General features: G+C 32.7%; 1 long non-coding RNA gene across 2 annotated transcripts; it reads left to right on the top strand.

The window, feature by feature from the left end:
* Nucleotides 1–5367: 5367 nt before the first annotated feature.
* LOC149797587 (uncharacterized) lies at nucleotides 5368–7651 on the top strand. 2 transcript variants are annotated; one of them, XR_016421534.1, is made up of 4 exons: nucleotides 5368–5441; nucleotides 6246–6384; nucleotides 6991–7084; nucleotides 7548–7651. It is a non-coding gene; the product is annotated as an uncharacterized LOC149797587 (long non-coding RNA). The 2 variants fall into 2 exon arrangements; XR_016421533.1 differs by having other exon boundaries at nucleotides 5408–5441; nucleotides 6205–6384.
* The last annotated feature ends 7349 nt before the right edge of the window (nucleotides 7652–15000 follow it).

Below are 15000 nucleotides of genomic sequence, written 5' to 3'. Positions count from 1 at the left end.
TTTTAATGTCGTGGTGTGAAATGTTGCCTTTACCATTACGCGGATTTGAAACGTTGTAAACTTTTGAATTGTTAAAAGTTGATGTTAGGAGTTTAGCTTAGTAAAATTGATTTAAAGATTTTAATTCTGTACATGTTATTATGACCAGTTTGGTTTTACTGTATCTGACTGTGCGTACGTATGTGTGCGGGTATTTTAGGCTGTCAGTCTGGACGTCTGTGTGTCTGTATGGGGATGAAAGCTGATGTGACCATCAAGACCATGAAGGTGTGTGTCGCGAATACAAGTGTGTGCCAACCCAAGAATTCAGGAGAACTGTGTGGTTTGTCAGTGGACACGTTTGCAAGATTTTGCAAGTATTTATGAGTCATACGGCTGTACAAAAGATTTGGTCACGAGTCATGTTTGTTTCAATTGATTATGTTGTTTCAAATGAGTACCATTGAGTCTTTTTCATTACATGAGATTATTTCAGTCTTACTTTCATTACATGAGATCATTTGAATCTTACTTTCATTATGTGAGATTATATGAATCTTAATTTCATTACATAAGATTACATGAATCTTACTTTCATCAACGAGACTATATACGAATATTCCCTTCATTACACGAGAATATATGAATCACATTTTTGTTTTCGTATCTGTGAATGTTTGTGTAAAGTAATTGAATGAGTCTGTGTTTAGGGCGTGAAAGAATCACTATACTTGTAGAGTATATACATGTTATTAATTCATTTCATAAACTTCCATCTTTCATCATGGGTTGTGTTGTCATTTGATACAAGCATCCATTCAGGTCAAATCCTGTTACAGTAATGTATTTCTTCCTTATAGTAGTATACGGTATTTATCATTTTGCTATGCGATTTGCCGCAGTTGATTTCGATGCTAACGCCAAATATTGTAAACTCTATATGTACATTTGTTCTAAAATATTATAAGATATGTATATGCAGGTTTTAAAAGTAACATATCTAAATCTCCAATGTTCTTTTGTAAATCAATGCATCACGATTGAAATTTGTAAACAAGTGCATGTTATTCATTGTCCTGTGATTGTTACTTGCACGTTAAAGGCAACAAGTGGTAGATTCATCTGCGAAAACTCTTTAATATTCTAACACTGTGAGTGGCCCTGCTCCGTAACATCACCATTGTTGAAGAGTTTTCAGTCAGTTGTTTATTCATTTATTTTTTTTGGTACAAAACGTAGAAGTGGTTCAGAAATGGTCTCGTGCAAGCATGTAAGATTTAAACAATTTCATTTAACTTTTTGAATTATCCATAACTTTTCCTTTGTCTTTCTATTTTCCAACGTACTGTTCCTAAAAAAAGGAAGTAAACATGTATGCGCATCGCTATATGCCTTCACTAACAAATAATTTCAAAGAATGATTGGTTGAGTACACGATACATTTGAAGGTCTTATTAAAGTATTACTTTGATAAATAACAAAATATTTATTCTCCATTATTATCCTACAAAACGCAAATCAAACCACAGTTAATGATTTAGGCAGGAGTGGTCTGAGATAATTTGCCAACATTTCAAAGCGAATGGTAATCATTCCAAAGGGTGTGACTCTTTATACACACGCTTCTTCAACTTCCGGCTGTCACTTCCTGTCTTCTGGGAGATGGAAGTAATAGCTCTATATGTACAGATTAAATGTAAATTCAAAACTGTCTAGTCAAACACAAAAAGACAAAGCTAAGAGAGATATATACACCAAAATATATTCTCCTAATGACTTTCAAGTTGGTATAGATAGAGGTTTCTATCCAGATAAACTTACCTGCTAGTAGCAGATGCTTCTAGAGTTGACTCCCTTCTAAAAGGAAGTCATGATAGGAGCCGTAATGTATCAACGCACTTCAAGGTAACAAAACTAAGCAAAACTAACAAATTTTGTTTCCATGTATACAAAGTTAAAATTCAAACTACGTTTAAAATATCGTGAATTAAATTCCGAATAAACGACATGATCAAATGGAAGTCCAAGCGAAGAAACAAACTCAAAATGATATACAAAAAAATTGTAATATGTTGATGTACCAATAGTCTTCAATGTGTTAATGTACCAAGGGTCTTGATATATCACATTAGCATAATCCAGAACGTCTTTGAATTACTTCACAATAATCCCAAGCTAGTGTTTTAGTCCAAAGTGTCAGTAATTGGTAATTCCAATCATTAATTTTCATAAATGACTAATCTCAATGTCTAGATGAACACGATTAAAACGTTGATAATCGATTCCCAAAGAATGATATGAAAATGAATGAATACACCTAACATCTTTATATCATCTGACCTAACACGTCACTTGATATTCTGGAAACTGGTCTTTTGTAATGGAATAATTCGTAAACAACGTCAGGACTTGAACTTAAATTTTAGTTAACACTTTCTTTACCATTTATAACTGAGTGAACAATCGGGTAGATACAACATGACAATTGTCATTTACGCAAAAACTCTACCCTTAGTAGAGGACAAAGGTCAAGCACACCATATAAATATAACAGCACTAACTTTTACATTCTATTTGACACAAGTGCACGCGAGGTCATATGTATGTATGTATCTATATATATATATATATATATATATATATATATATATATATATATATATATATATATATATACTTTTGCATTGATAATGATTAAATTAATAATTGAAATCGAGTTGTCTTACCTCGTAAAAAAAATCCCAATAATTCCAGAGTTGTGCATTGATAATATTAGTAGTATTATAGAAAGATTTGGAGAGTCATATTATTATTATTATTTTCTTACAAGCGAGGGGAGGCAGAGAGAGAGAGAGAGAGAGAGAGAGAGAGAGAGAGAGAGAGAGAGAGAGAGAGAGAGAGAATAAGATAAAGAGAAGTGAATATGAGCAGTTGTCGGTATTACAAGACTAGCTTGGTGACTTAAAGCGAGCCGATGTGCATCCAGGCTCAAGCAATCCACTGCTTAGATTGATCACAGTATATCATATATTTGTTGTTAATCCACCTTTTTTAAAATTGCACCAAAGTTCACTTTGACGAGCTCCTGATAAGTTACATATTTTGATTTGTCGTGTCTCCATTTTAATTATAGATTGGTTTCTTTATTGGAACTATGACTGACTCTCTTTTATCTTGCCTGCTTTTTCTGTTAGACGAAATATTTGTGATTTTACATATGATCTGCATAGGTAGGTATCACTCCCACCTTAACGAAGTCAGGAAGTAACAGACGGAAGTTGATGTCACATGAATATAAAGATATCATGCAATGAGTCAGTCATCGCAGACCACTCCCGTTGAAATGATTAAAATTCCCGTTTATTCACACTCTTGTTTTTTTACGCAGTTGAGGAATAACGGAAAAATATGTCATTTATTAAATTTACACTTCTATTTAACCTTCAAATGTATGGTGTCTGCAACTTTTCTGTCTTTTAAATCATTTATGCGTGCATTCATTTTATATGCATTTTGAATTATATGCACACAAAAAAACGTATTATTTTAATACAGATCTTAAACTATTATGTGCCATTTGAATGCAAGTTGAACTATCAAAAGCGGTAAACTAAAAGACAAAAAATATCCAACGTAAGATGAAGGGTGAGGAGTAGCACGAGCACGAAAGAAAGGTTGAGTGAGTTCAGTGTGTAAAATTTGTCAAAACGAGAAATTGAAAGATGAACGTGAAATCATAAAAGCTAAACCATAATAGTTTAAAATAAAACTCAACAGCAACAATTCATATGTACTACAAGGTCACCCATAAAGATTACATCAATAACGATGAGAAAATATAACGATATAAACAGAAACAACATTTCAACATTGCCGTCATATCTTTTTCCATTAACCAATCAAAATGAAGATTGTCTGTCTATGATGCGGCAAGCATCTTTAAATTAAAGATGAAAGTATATGTTTATGTCACCAATCTTCTTTATTAATTTTAACTACAATGATGATATTTTTACCTAACGTTCTATAATACCTTTATTGTTCTAAAAAGGATACCTAATTTAATGATCATGTTTTCACATTCGTTCACATATCGAAGAACCGTATTAGTATTGGCACACATTTGAATAAGAAGAAAAAAAGTCGACCTTACGAATGTCATGTACTTCCTTTTCTTGTTCCCTTTGTTTTAATACCAAATTTGACTCAGTGCCGATGTAGAGCGATTAAAACACGAGACGATTCAAAGATTGGAATCATTGTTGCAAGCATATACATATGGATAAAAAATTATTTGAAATATTTGATCCGATGAACCCTTTTCTTCAGTGTGTGTGTGTGTGTGTGTGTGTGTGTGTGTAAGTGTGTGTGTGTACATTCGAGCTCTATTAATTTTGGTATATTTTAAACAATTCTTAAACTAATGTAAATACCATTTTACCTACATTAAAATCCCATACACATTCGTTCCTTCTTTAGCATCCTACGGAAATCAGCACATTTCAAAACTGTTTTTCTCCGAGTCACATTTATATAAAACTCTTATCATCTACCAAAAGATATTTCAAGAATATCGATCAGAATTATGACAAACTCAAATTTTGTCGAACTCACATATGCACAATTAATAATTAGAAAAGATCCAACTATATTTGTTTTATTGCTTCCATAAAAGAACACTAGTTTGAAACAGGAACAATTCCTTTGACAGTGAGAGCTTTGCATAACTGTATTGTAATATGATAATCAGTATCTTCGGCGGGAGTTGGTAACAGAAAACTGGACATTTCTTCGCACACAAAATAAAATTGCTCAAAATCAGAATAGTGCATGATATCAGATCAAATACAATGCATGTCCGTGGAAAGAAGAGCACGACAACTATATTTTGCAAAAGTTAAGTCCCAAAACTTCAATGGTCTGTTGCTTAAGGTGTGAAATGTCCTTAGATTCCTATTTAACACTTACTTCTACATGCACAAAAGAAGTGAAATATGGGTGTTTGATTAGTATCGTTATATTTATTGTCAGAGGGACACAATTCTAGGCGATGGTGAGTAATCATATATATATATATATATATATATATATATATATAGATATAGATATAGATATAGATATATATATATATATAAATAGATAGATAGATAGATAGATATATATATATATATATATATATATATATATATATATATATATATATATATATATATATATATATATATATATATATATATATATATACTCTCAGCTATTTTTATGTGCTTAAAACATTGCAATGGAATTTAGGGGGATTGTATATTATCTCATACTAAATGACACAGTGACTGAGAGGGAATGTTTCGTTCCGGTGGTCGATGGATACGTCAATCTTTAGGATGGGGGATTCCTACTTATACTGTGGGTGTCATGTTATAACGACGACGATTTGGCAAATTGTGAAGTTACCATCTTTTTTAAAGGTAAGGTTAGCGTTCGTTTAATTAGGAACCCATTATCTTTTACTATATGGTCAATTTCAGAAACCTTATATATTTTATTCTGAATGCAAATATATCATACGGTCCCGGAGTGGGAAGCGGGACGTCCGAAGGTGTGTGTTTGTGTTGGTAGCGGTTGTACGGTGGTGTGAGTGGATTTACTTTTTCTTGATTAGCTTTCCAGAAAGGTACATATAGATGTACTACTGTAAATGTCACAAGCTCATTTATGTGTTGGTCTCACTTGTTGCCTTTACCGTTTCACTTACTGTGGCTTTTTAATGTTCATTATATCGTAGCAGATGCGAAGAGTCTCGAGTTTCATATGTTTCTTTTGACGTCGGGAAACATTCTTTCAATGATGGCCTGTCTGCGTAGCCAGATTCAAAGCCAAAGACCTAAATCGTGTACCTGAATGTCTAGTACAATGCGCCCAATCGAACAGAACTATCACAAATATATGTACCACAGAAAAGGAAGCCACAATCAAAAAAGCATAACATGAAATTTAGATTTCAGTTTATATTTCTGAAATGAATGCCATGCGTTGCACCTTTAAAATGAATGCAAATGTTGGCCATTTTGGAAGGTATTTTTGAAATTTTAATCCTTAGTACATTTGATTTATCAATACACTTATAATGAAATAAATGAGTGAGCAAAGTTTGCCGTTTGATTTTGTTATATTCTGACGCTAGCATTTGCACACATGAGGATTTTAATTTGAGAAAGATTGTTATTTCAGAGTAACTGTTTTATAAGGAAATCTTCAAATTCTGACTTCAGAAAGACATGAACAAGCTCGTCGTGTTTTGCATCGTGGCCATCATTTCAAGCATTGGTGTCGCATCGGGATATGTATTCATCAGCCCATTTCTTGGAGGGACACAATTCGGTCCTGGAGGAGGTCAAGGCATAATGTCATGTATGTTGAATAGCTATTTGAGAACATATGTATGAAATCAATATAGCATCGCTTTATTTCAGTTAATATGTGATCTAAATGGATATCTTAAAGTAACATAATTATTTAGACTTGCGTTTTTTCTGTCAATTGGGATATGTTAGAGCCCTAACTTATTCGCAAAATCAAAAGTCGTTGGAAAGTATAGAAAAATCAGATATAGATAGATGGATTCCTTCAATGACGTTTTTAAGGGTAGATAGATAGATAGATAGACGGACGGACGGACGGATGGACGGACGGACAGACGGATGGACAGACACATACATACCGACAGACAGGCGGAGGGACAGACATACAGACGGACAGACATAAAGACAGACGGTCGGACATACGGACGTACGGACAGACAAACAGACAGACATATAGACATATAGATAGATAGATAGATAGATAGATAGATAGATAGATAGATAGATAGATAGATAGGTAGATAGATTTGGTTACTTAATTTGTCACTATAAAAAAAGTAAGCGTCATGTGCATCAGAAACTGAATTATTCATGCTTGATATTTGTAAATATATAAACATATATGTACAGTAGTTATAATTAATTACTTTTGCAGCACTTTTCTTTGTCATAATTCTGTTGATCATTCTCCAAAGAACCAACATCCTGAAGTACTAATACCAAATAAACCAAATATTAGCAGATTCGAGGTAACTACGTGACTGAACTGTTTTTTTTTAGTGAAAAAATTAAAGTATATCGTGTTTATTAGCATGTACTTATTTGCAAAAAAAATTATTCTGCTGAAACGAATAACAGTAACAGCGATAAGAACAAAGCTATTTTTTAAGCAGCAAACTATATGTAAATATGATAAATTATTCAAATAATACCTCTGCTAAATGAATGAAGTAATGTATTTTTATATCTTTGAAACTGAATACCATTAAACAGTTGTGACATTTTTATGTAAAATAATCTTTAGCACTATTAGTGGAGGAAAAACATATCGTATTTTAACGACAATATCAAGACAAAATTATGCCAGCTCGATGCTTTACGAATTTCTATGAAGATGATTTGATTCATTTCCATGTTACCGATTTAAATTAATTAATTAATGCATCCCAAGCAGCGTTTAGTGTCCTTTTTAAAATATTCTATTTGTTTCAGGATACAGCTGAAATATGTACACAGATTTAAAAGAAATGAAAATTCATTCAAAGGATACAACACTTGTTTTTCCATGAGATCATTTAATAAAGTGTAATACAACAGATGTTTACATTTGTACAATGCTCTCTCTCTCTCTCTCTCTGTGTGTGTATATATATATATATATATATATATATATATATATATATATATATATATATATATATATATATATGTATATATATATAGGCATATTTGTAATGGCAAACTTGTTTGACACAATCACGTACATGGCTACTTTAGGTTCATAAACAACAAACATTGCAACTGAACCATAACAAAGTAGCTCAAGAGATACAGTTAGATATGGAAAATATAAACTGGTAACGATAGTCTTTATTCTGCAGGAGTTACAACTTTTTTCCGAATACATGGAAAATAATTGTTGGAGCAAAGAAAATAGTTTTAATTTCAAAATATGATTACTAACTAAGCCTGTGCATTTTATTTATTGAGGCTTCTTTCTTAATTAACATTTAATAAATAGACTCGAGAACGGTTGACATATAGACCTCAAGCGCATTAAAGCTATATTGGGAAATAAAACGGTAGTCCTAATAAATGATAAAAACATCCAAAGGCACGTACAACCACATTAAACGTAATAAGCTCTAGGCCATCTTGTTATTGACTTATTTCCCGATAGTTGTACAAACGTGACTTTGGACACATCTTAACATTGGCTATATGCAGTGTAATAAAGACTAACAAAGTGGCCATATATTTCTCATTCCGCTTAAAAGCGGATTGTTAAGTGCACGTTTATAAGTATAATGGGAAACAGTGAATTGAATTATATATATGTACATTTCAAATTATCTATCAAGTGTCTAATACATATCTTTTCAATGAATTAATTGAAACACAGCAGGGATGATTCACGTCAATTAGTACTTTGTGAATATTTTAGATTATAACTCGTTAACAGTGCTTTTGATAAAATACTGAAGAGAGAATAGCGTAAACGTTTTTCTTCAATCAAATAATTCCCAGTACTTGAGAAATGAAGGTAATGTGTAACTCGTACAATGTATATCGTTGGATTAGCATTTGTCCCAGAATAGTATAACGTTATGTAAGAGTGGGTTTCGAGTCTGTTCGGAAAAGAGAAGATAACTAAACGTAGTAATCGAGGTTGATATGCAATTTAATTTCGACATTTCTTTTCAGTCTAAAGTGTGGATGCATCACAGCTAAAATGACACGCAAAGCACATCAGAGTTTCTATTCAGTCTAACATGTGGCGGCATCACAGCTAAAATGATACACGAATCTCAATAGCTCTGCATTGCAAATGAAAAGAAATATCACACAGTAAATCCAACAGAAATATAAATCCTGAATGAGAAATTCTGTACAAAAATCATTCTATATAAGAAGATAAAAATTAGTAGCAAATCAATACAATGAAAAGATTTGACATGAATCACTGTTTTATCGAAATTCTCAAATTTATTGAAATAAATCAGCTGTTCCAATCAAGTTAAATCAGGAACTATGTAAGGATCCTTTGTAGAAAAATATGTGACCCCCATTTATGAGAACACATGTAGAATAGCTGGAGTATCCAAGTTGTAGCAATCTAAGAACTATCCCTAACTTTCAGATGTACCAGAATATCGTAAACTGCTAGTATTTAACCAGTCTTTACTCATGTCATGCCAAATATACTCCATCTTTGATACGCTGGCAAAGCATATAAACCTCGTTAATATAATTAGGGCCGTTAGCCAAGAAACCAATGACAATGATTCAGTTAATAAAACTAGGCGCTTTATCAATCATTAGGACTGTCTTGCTACATTTACTACAAAATATGGATTTATATCTTCAATATCCTTCACCGTATGAATTACTTGACTAAATACAGAACCCTCAACACGTTTCAGGCAGTGCTTTACTCTCTTGATATAGGGTTACGACTCCATGGCCTTGAACTACGTAATAGAAAAGGGTGAAATCCGAAACATGTTGTAAAATGCAGAAGACAATTTATTTCCGTACAATACAGCTGTACAATTTTAAACAGATGCCGCCACACGTGAGACTGAAAAGAAATATTACACAGTAAATCCGACAGAAATTTAATATGAAGAATATGATTCTTATGATGTACTTGTACATAAGAATATCACAGCTCGTTTTATTTCTTTATCTTTTTTTTTCTGAATACCTTTGCAACGTTTTCGGATTAGTTGGGTTCATTAGGGTTGATATAACCTCTCCGATTTCAGGAATTCATGAATCACTGTTATTTATTAATTCTTTCATTTTAAACATAAATTATTATTTTAATTTAAACAAAACGTGTTGGTTGTGATGGTTGTCACTTTTTCTTTTTATGTATTTTAAGCCCCTATTTAGATATAATAACGACTGTTTATTTTCTTCTTGCATTCAACAGTTCTGCTTTATTAGTCCTTTATTGCGATGTGTAATTGGCTATACTCTTTCAAATGTGTGATCCCCCTGAGCTAATTATCCCAATTATAATGTAAATAAAAATTGCACATTGGGTTGACTATAAAAGGGGAAAACAGAAACTCTCCAAATTTAATTTTTAAGTTGTTGTAAGGTATATATATATATAGAGAGAGAGAGAGACAGAGACAGAGACAGACAGACACACAGCCAGACACACAGACATAGATTGATAGATATATATTGATAGACAGACAGAGGATAGATAGATAGGTCGATAGGTCGATAGATAGATAGATAGATAGATAGATAGATAGACAGGCAGACAGGTAGACAGACAGACAGACAGGTAGGTAGATAGATAGATAGGTAGGTAGCCCTACGCCCTAGGTCCATCTAATTTCAGATTGGGCCCGCTCTGTTTTCTAAAGGAGGTGCTCGTCGGGCTTGTCAAAAGTAAAGGAATCTAACTTGGTAGAGAAACCTTTGATCGAGCTTATGAAATGCGGAAATGTGTTTTCAAGATGTTGACATAACTGCCATAACACACTCAATCTGATTAAAGTCGGATCGTAACCGTCCTACGTGAAGCGGAGATAGACTTTAATCAAATTGTAACACGGCATGTCATGATAAAAATCACGATTTTCTACTCCAAGACCCCTATCAAGGTGTTGTTTCGACAAAACAATTTTCAATGAATCTTCGAAACCAGAAAGAAAAAAAAAACACGATCAGTATATACACGTTACGCATAGCATAATCGAACTGTAAACAGTCGTGACTGGAGCTGATATAAAACTATCCATTGGGCACGGTTTTGATTAAAAGGCAAAGCGGTCAGGTATAAAATACATTTTCATAAAATTATTTAATCGGCTGACAAAGCTAGTGACATGTTGTTTGAGAACTGTAGTGTGCTAATTTGCATACGTACGTACGCTCAGGACATGGAACAATGAAATATAGGTTAATCAAAGATATGCAAGATGCCTGATGCAGAACAAAAGTTATTATGTTTCATTGCTTTGAAAGGGATTTTTTAAGCCATATGTATCATAAAGTTTTGACAAGTTTTTGAACAGCGGCAACGTTTCGTTGAAGTCTGATCGTACTGCATACACAAAACGCAAAATTTGATAATTTTAATTGTCAGAATAGTGTTCAGGTGTGATTAGTTTTTTGAAGTCGATGTGAAGCAATTAGCTATCAATAGTATCCTTTACGCCCAGCAAAAAATAATTTGAGAACAGGTCGACGGACTTTTATATTGTGAAACTTGCCAGCAAAACAATAAGATGGTGGAGAGGCAATTACATATTGACGTACCTCAACTTGATTATGTCTATAATTGGCTCAGCGAATCCATCAGTGAAGTTTAAACACAGGACAATCCAGTCTCTAGTGAGTATAGCGATGAACACCAATAACACTAGCATTGCCTTCAAGTCCCCCCCCCCAAATGAATTTATATTTGAGTTGTATGAATTGCAGCCCTGAGTGACAAATAATATTAAAGACGGGGAAATGTTGGGCGTATAGAAATTAGAGATCGGGCTTGTGGAATTTCAGTCAGGGTTTGTGATTTATTTTTTTGCGTCACTTGGGCCTGTGTCTAAATCACATTTTTATCGAAAGCTTTAAACCTTAAAAAGCATAGTACATGTATATGTATGTTGATATTTTTTCCTGATGGAAAAACGTGTTGATTCATGATGTATTGATTTCGTGATAACATATATTTAATAATGTATGTTATTTTTGTAAATTTGTAATTACCATTACGTAGATGTTGTGCCAGTAATCATACTAGTATACATTGTTAATGAAATATATGTCCAATATCATCGACATGGACAAGTATCTAACTACTTTGACTCATGAGAAAAACAAATAATCACTTACACTAGTCTAAAGTTTGTCTCCTCAGTTTCGTACTCTACCAAATCAATATCAATGCAATCTGACTTAATACGTAACCCGAAGATAATAGGGACATGTTACACGCACTAATCTACGAGATAAGAAGTAACAACCGCTCAAATCATTAACACTCCTCGTTTCAGTTTGTACCTGACTGTAACTGAACAATGAATACTGACTTTTATTGAAAGTATACTTTTAGCAAAATGTCAAATCTATTGTTTTTAGAACCAAATCGTCTTTAACATTATGACCTTACAATTGTACTTAAAAGAAACGATGAAACGGGTATATACCCATTGGTAATGCAAGTGGAATGAGAAAGAGCTGAACATTAAAGGTAAACGAGGAAGTAAAGAACAAAGAAAGCATGACCATAACGTTTAAGGCTATATCATAAACGATAATCAATAAATTATTAATGACTGAAGATCACCTAAAATGATTCGCGAGAAGTCATACAATATAAACCATAAATGATGAAAACTAGTAACTATCAACGAAACGTGGGAAACAGCAATAAAATTGTATCATTGCATTAAGATGTATGTTATTGACTATTTATAGCAGATAAAACTGTGAAACCTGCTTAAAACGAGTGGGGCAGGTCAAATAAATGTTATGACCATATTATGACGGCAAGCATTCGTGTTTAACTGTGTAATATATTTTGTTACAAATGAATAATAAATGAACGTCACATAAATCATGTTCTACCTTTAGCTTTTTTCCAACCGTCTTAATCGCTCCGACTATTTAGAAATTAAATTGTACATGACGTCAAGGTTGACAGATTACAAGCAGAGGAGATTAGACGAATTTGTCAATTATTTCCACATGTACATATGCATAAAAACACATATCATTGATTGCGAACTATAGTTTACTGCCTTGTGACATATTAACTTAAAAACTTTATTCCATAGATAAATATAACTTTTTTAGTTTTTATCTTTCTTTTTAACTTTGTCAACATCTGTACACATACTTTTTAACGATCTGTCTGAATATCATTGAGGACATTTTATAAGAACAAGAAAACATATCGTCTTAAAGTATACTTTTTGTATATTGTTGTATTCGGTTTGATAATTTACAACCTTCCGTTAGAATGGTTAACAGAGAACTGGATTGAAACTATTCATTATCTTCGATACCAAAAATAAAAATGTGGTTTCGCACTTTCAACATGTTCCATGTTTTCAGTTGAACAAGGACAACATTCTGAGGAAATGAGCAAAGAAACAAATATTGTTTCGAAAGTTATATATTCAGTTCTTTAGAATAAAAATAAGAAGTGTCGTCAGATTGTGTTTGAACACACCTATCTGTATACATCAAAATGAATTAAACACTGGTGGTTGATACCTATATTTATATTCATATTTTTCAGAAGGACCCATATCTACTAGATAATGAGTAATCTTTCAAACCCTTTCTATTAGTGTCAAACTTTAGTACGAAGATAGTGACTATACCTGACAACCTAGCTTATACACCTGTTCATTTCAAAGCAATGCTCGTTAGGAATGTAAATCTGGCGATTCATATCATCATAGTGTCTTACATCTGTTATGCAAAAGTAGGATTTAGCAATGGAAATTAGGGGATCATGCTAATTAATGGATATTAAATGACATGTCTAACTGTGTAGTTCCTTCCCGCCGTTACGTCATTTAAATAAATAATTACATCTTATGTATACTGCAGGTTACCGTGGTAAAACACTGATATTTTTCACAAGGCAAAGCATAATTTATTAAAAGGTGTATTGGTAAAATTCTAAAATATTTTAATTATTTCTAAACGCAAAACTATTATATATATATATATATATATATATATATATATATATATATATATATATATATATATATATATATATATACATACATACATACATATATACATACATATATAAGGAAGTGTGTTTGTATGTCTGTGTGTCTGTGTGTGGGTGTGTCTGAAAGAGAGAGAGAGAGAGAGGGTATACATGTGTAATGGAGAGGGTTGGGTGGGATGGGGAGTGGATTCATTTTACTTTTATTGGGCCTCGTAAATGTACCGCTCACGTACCAAAGTAAAACTCATATATCCAACCATGTGTTAGTCAGATAATTAGACACAAATGTGTTTGAATAACTGTGTCAATATAATGTTTATCGTTACGTAAGGGTTAAATCCAAGGTTTAATCAGACTTAGACACCTGATTAAAGTAACAAACCTGAGATCCTTTCATTATGGATCTATTCAAATAGTCTGAATCAACGACATGGACCAAACTGTGTACCCCTAAATGGCATAAACTACGCAACAAAGAGCAGCACGTTTCAAATACCATTACAAGTGGCAAGGAAGTTCCCTCATAGTGAATATTAATGAAAAGCGTGTCAGATGATCCAAATTTAACGATAATGCCTATTTCGGCTATATTTGAAATTATTCTCTGCATACTTAGTAGATTACCTTTTTTGGGAACACGGGATTAATGTACATAAATTCGCAGTGTTTTTCTTTTATTATATCAGGAAGAGTGGTGACGCATTATGTTATATTTTGTCTAAATTGTATCAACTAAATGCGCTATGCATTTTCATTTCTCGGAATTTCATTCGACCATTGAAAACTTCGTTGCAATGTATTCTATTTTTATTATTTGTTACCATTTAAGGCATTATCTCATAATCTATCTTTCGTTGAATTTTTGGCTGCTCATCTAAACAGCCTTTGGTCTCTTTTATCCAGTATTTTCTCCTTTTGTTTAGGAAGTTTCGACAAAATACAGCCGAATGATGCAATAACCCTTAAAATGTATGTAAGACGTCCTTTCGCACTGATGCAATGAAATAAATAGATGTATTGCAGAAGTGCCGTCCCTGATTTTTGCCATCACTATTAACAAACATATCGCTGAATACAGTCTTATATATGATCTCACCTTCGCTTCATACGCACACACAAACGACCACCTTAGGTTCACCTTCATCACAACTTCTTCCATGAAAATCAAAAGAGTAATCAATCAGAAGAAATGTTCAAGCACAGCAAATATAAACAGTTTTAATA

This window comes from Sinohyriopsis cumingii, chromosome 6, assembly GCF_028554795.1.
Source record: "Sinohyriopsis cumingii isolate HCF-2022 chromosome 6, ASM2855479v2, whole genome shotgun sequence".
NCBI lineage: Eukaryota > Metazoa > Mollusca > Bivalvia > Unionida > Unionidae > Sinohyriopsis > Sinohyriopsis cumingii.
The sequence above is the reverse complement of the archived record's forward strand: the minus strand, read 5'-3'. Positions and strand labels throughout refer to the sequence as shown.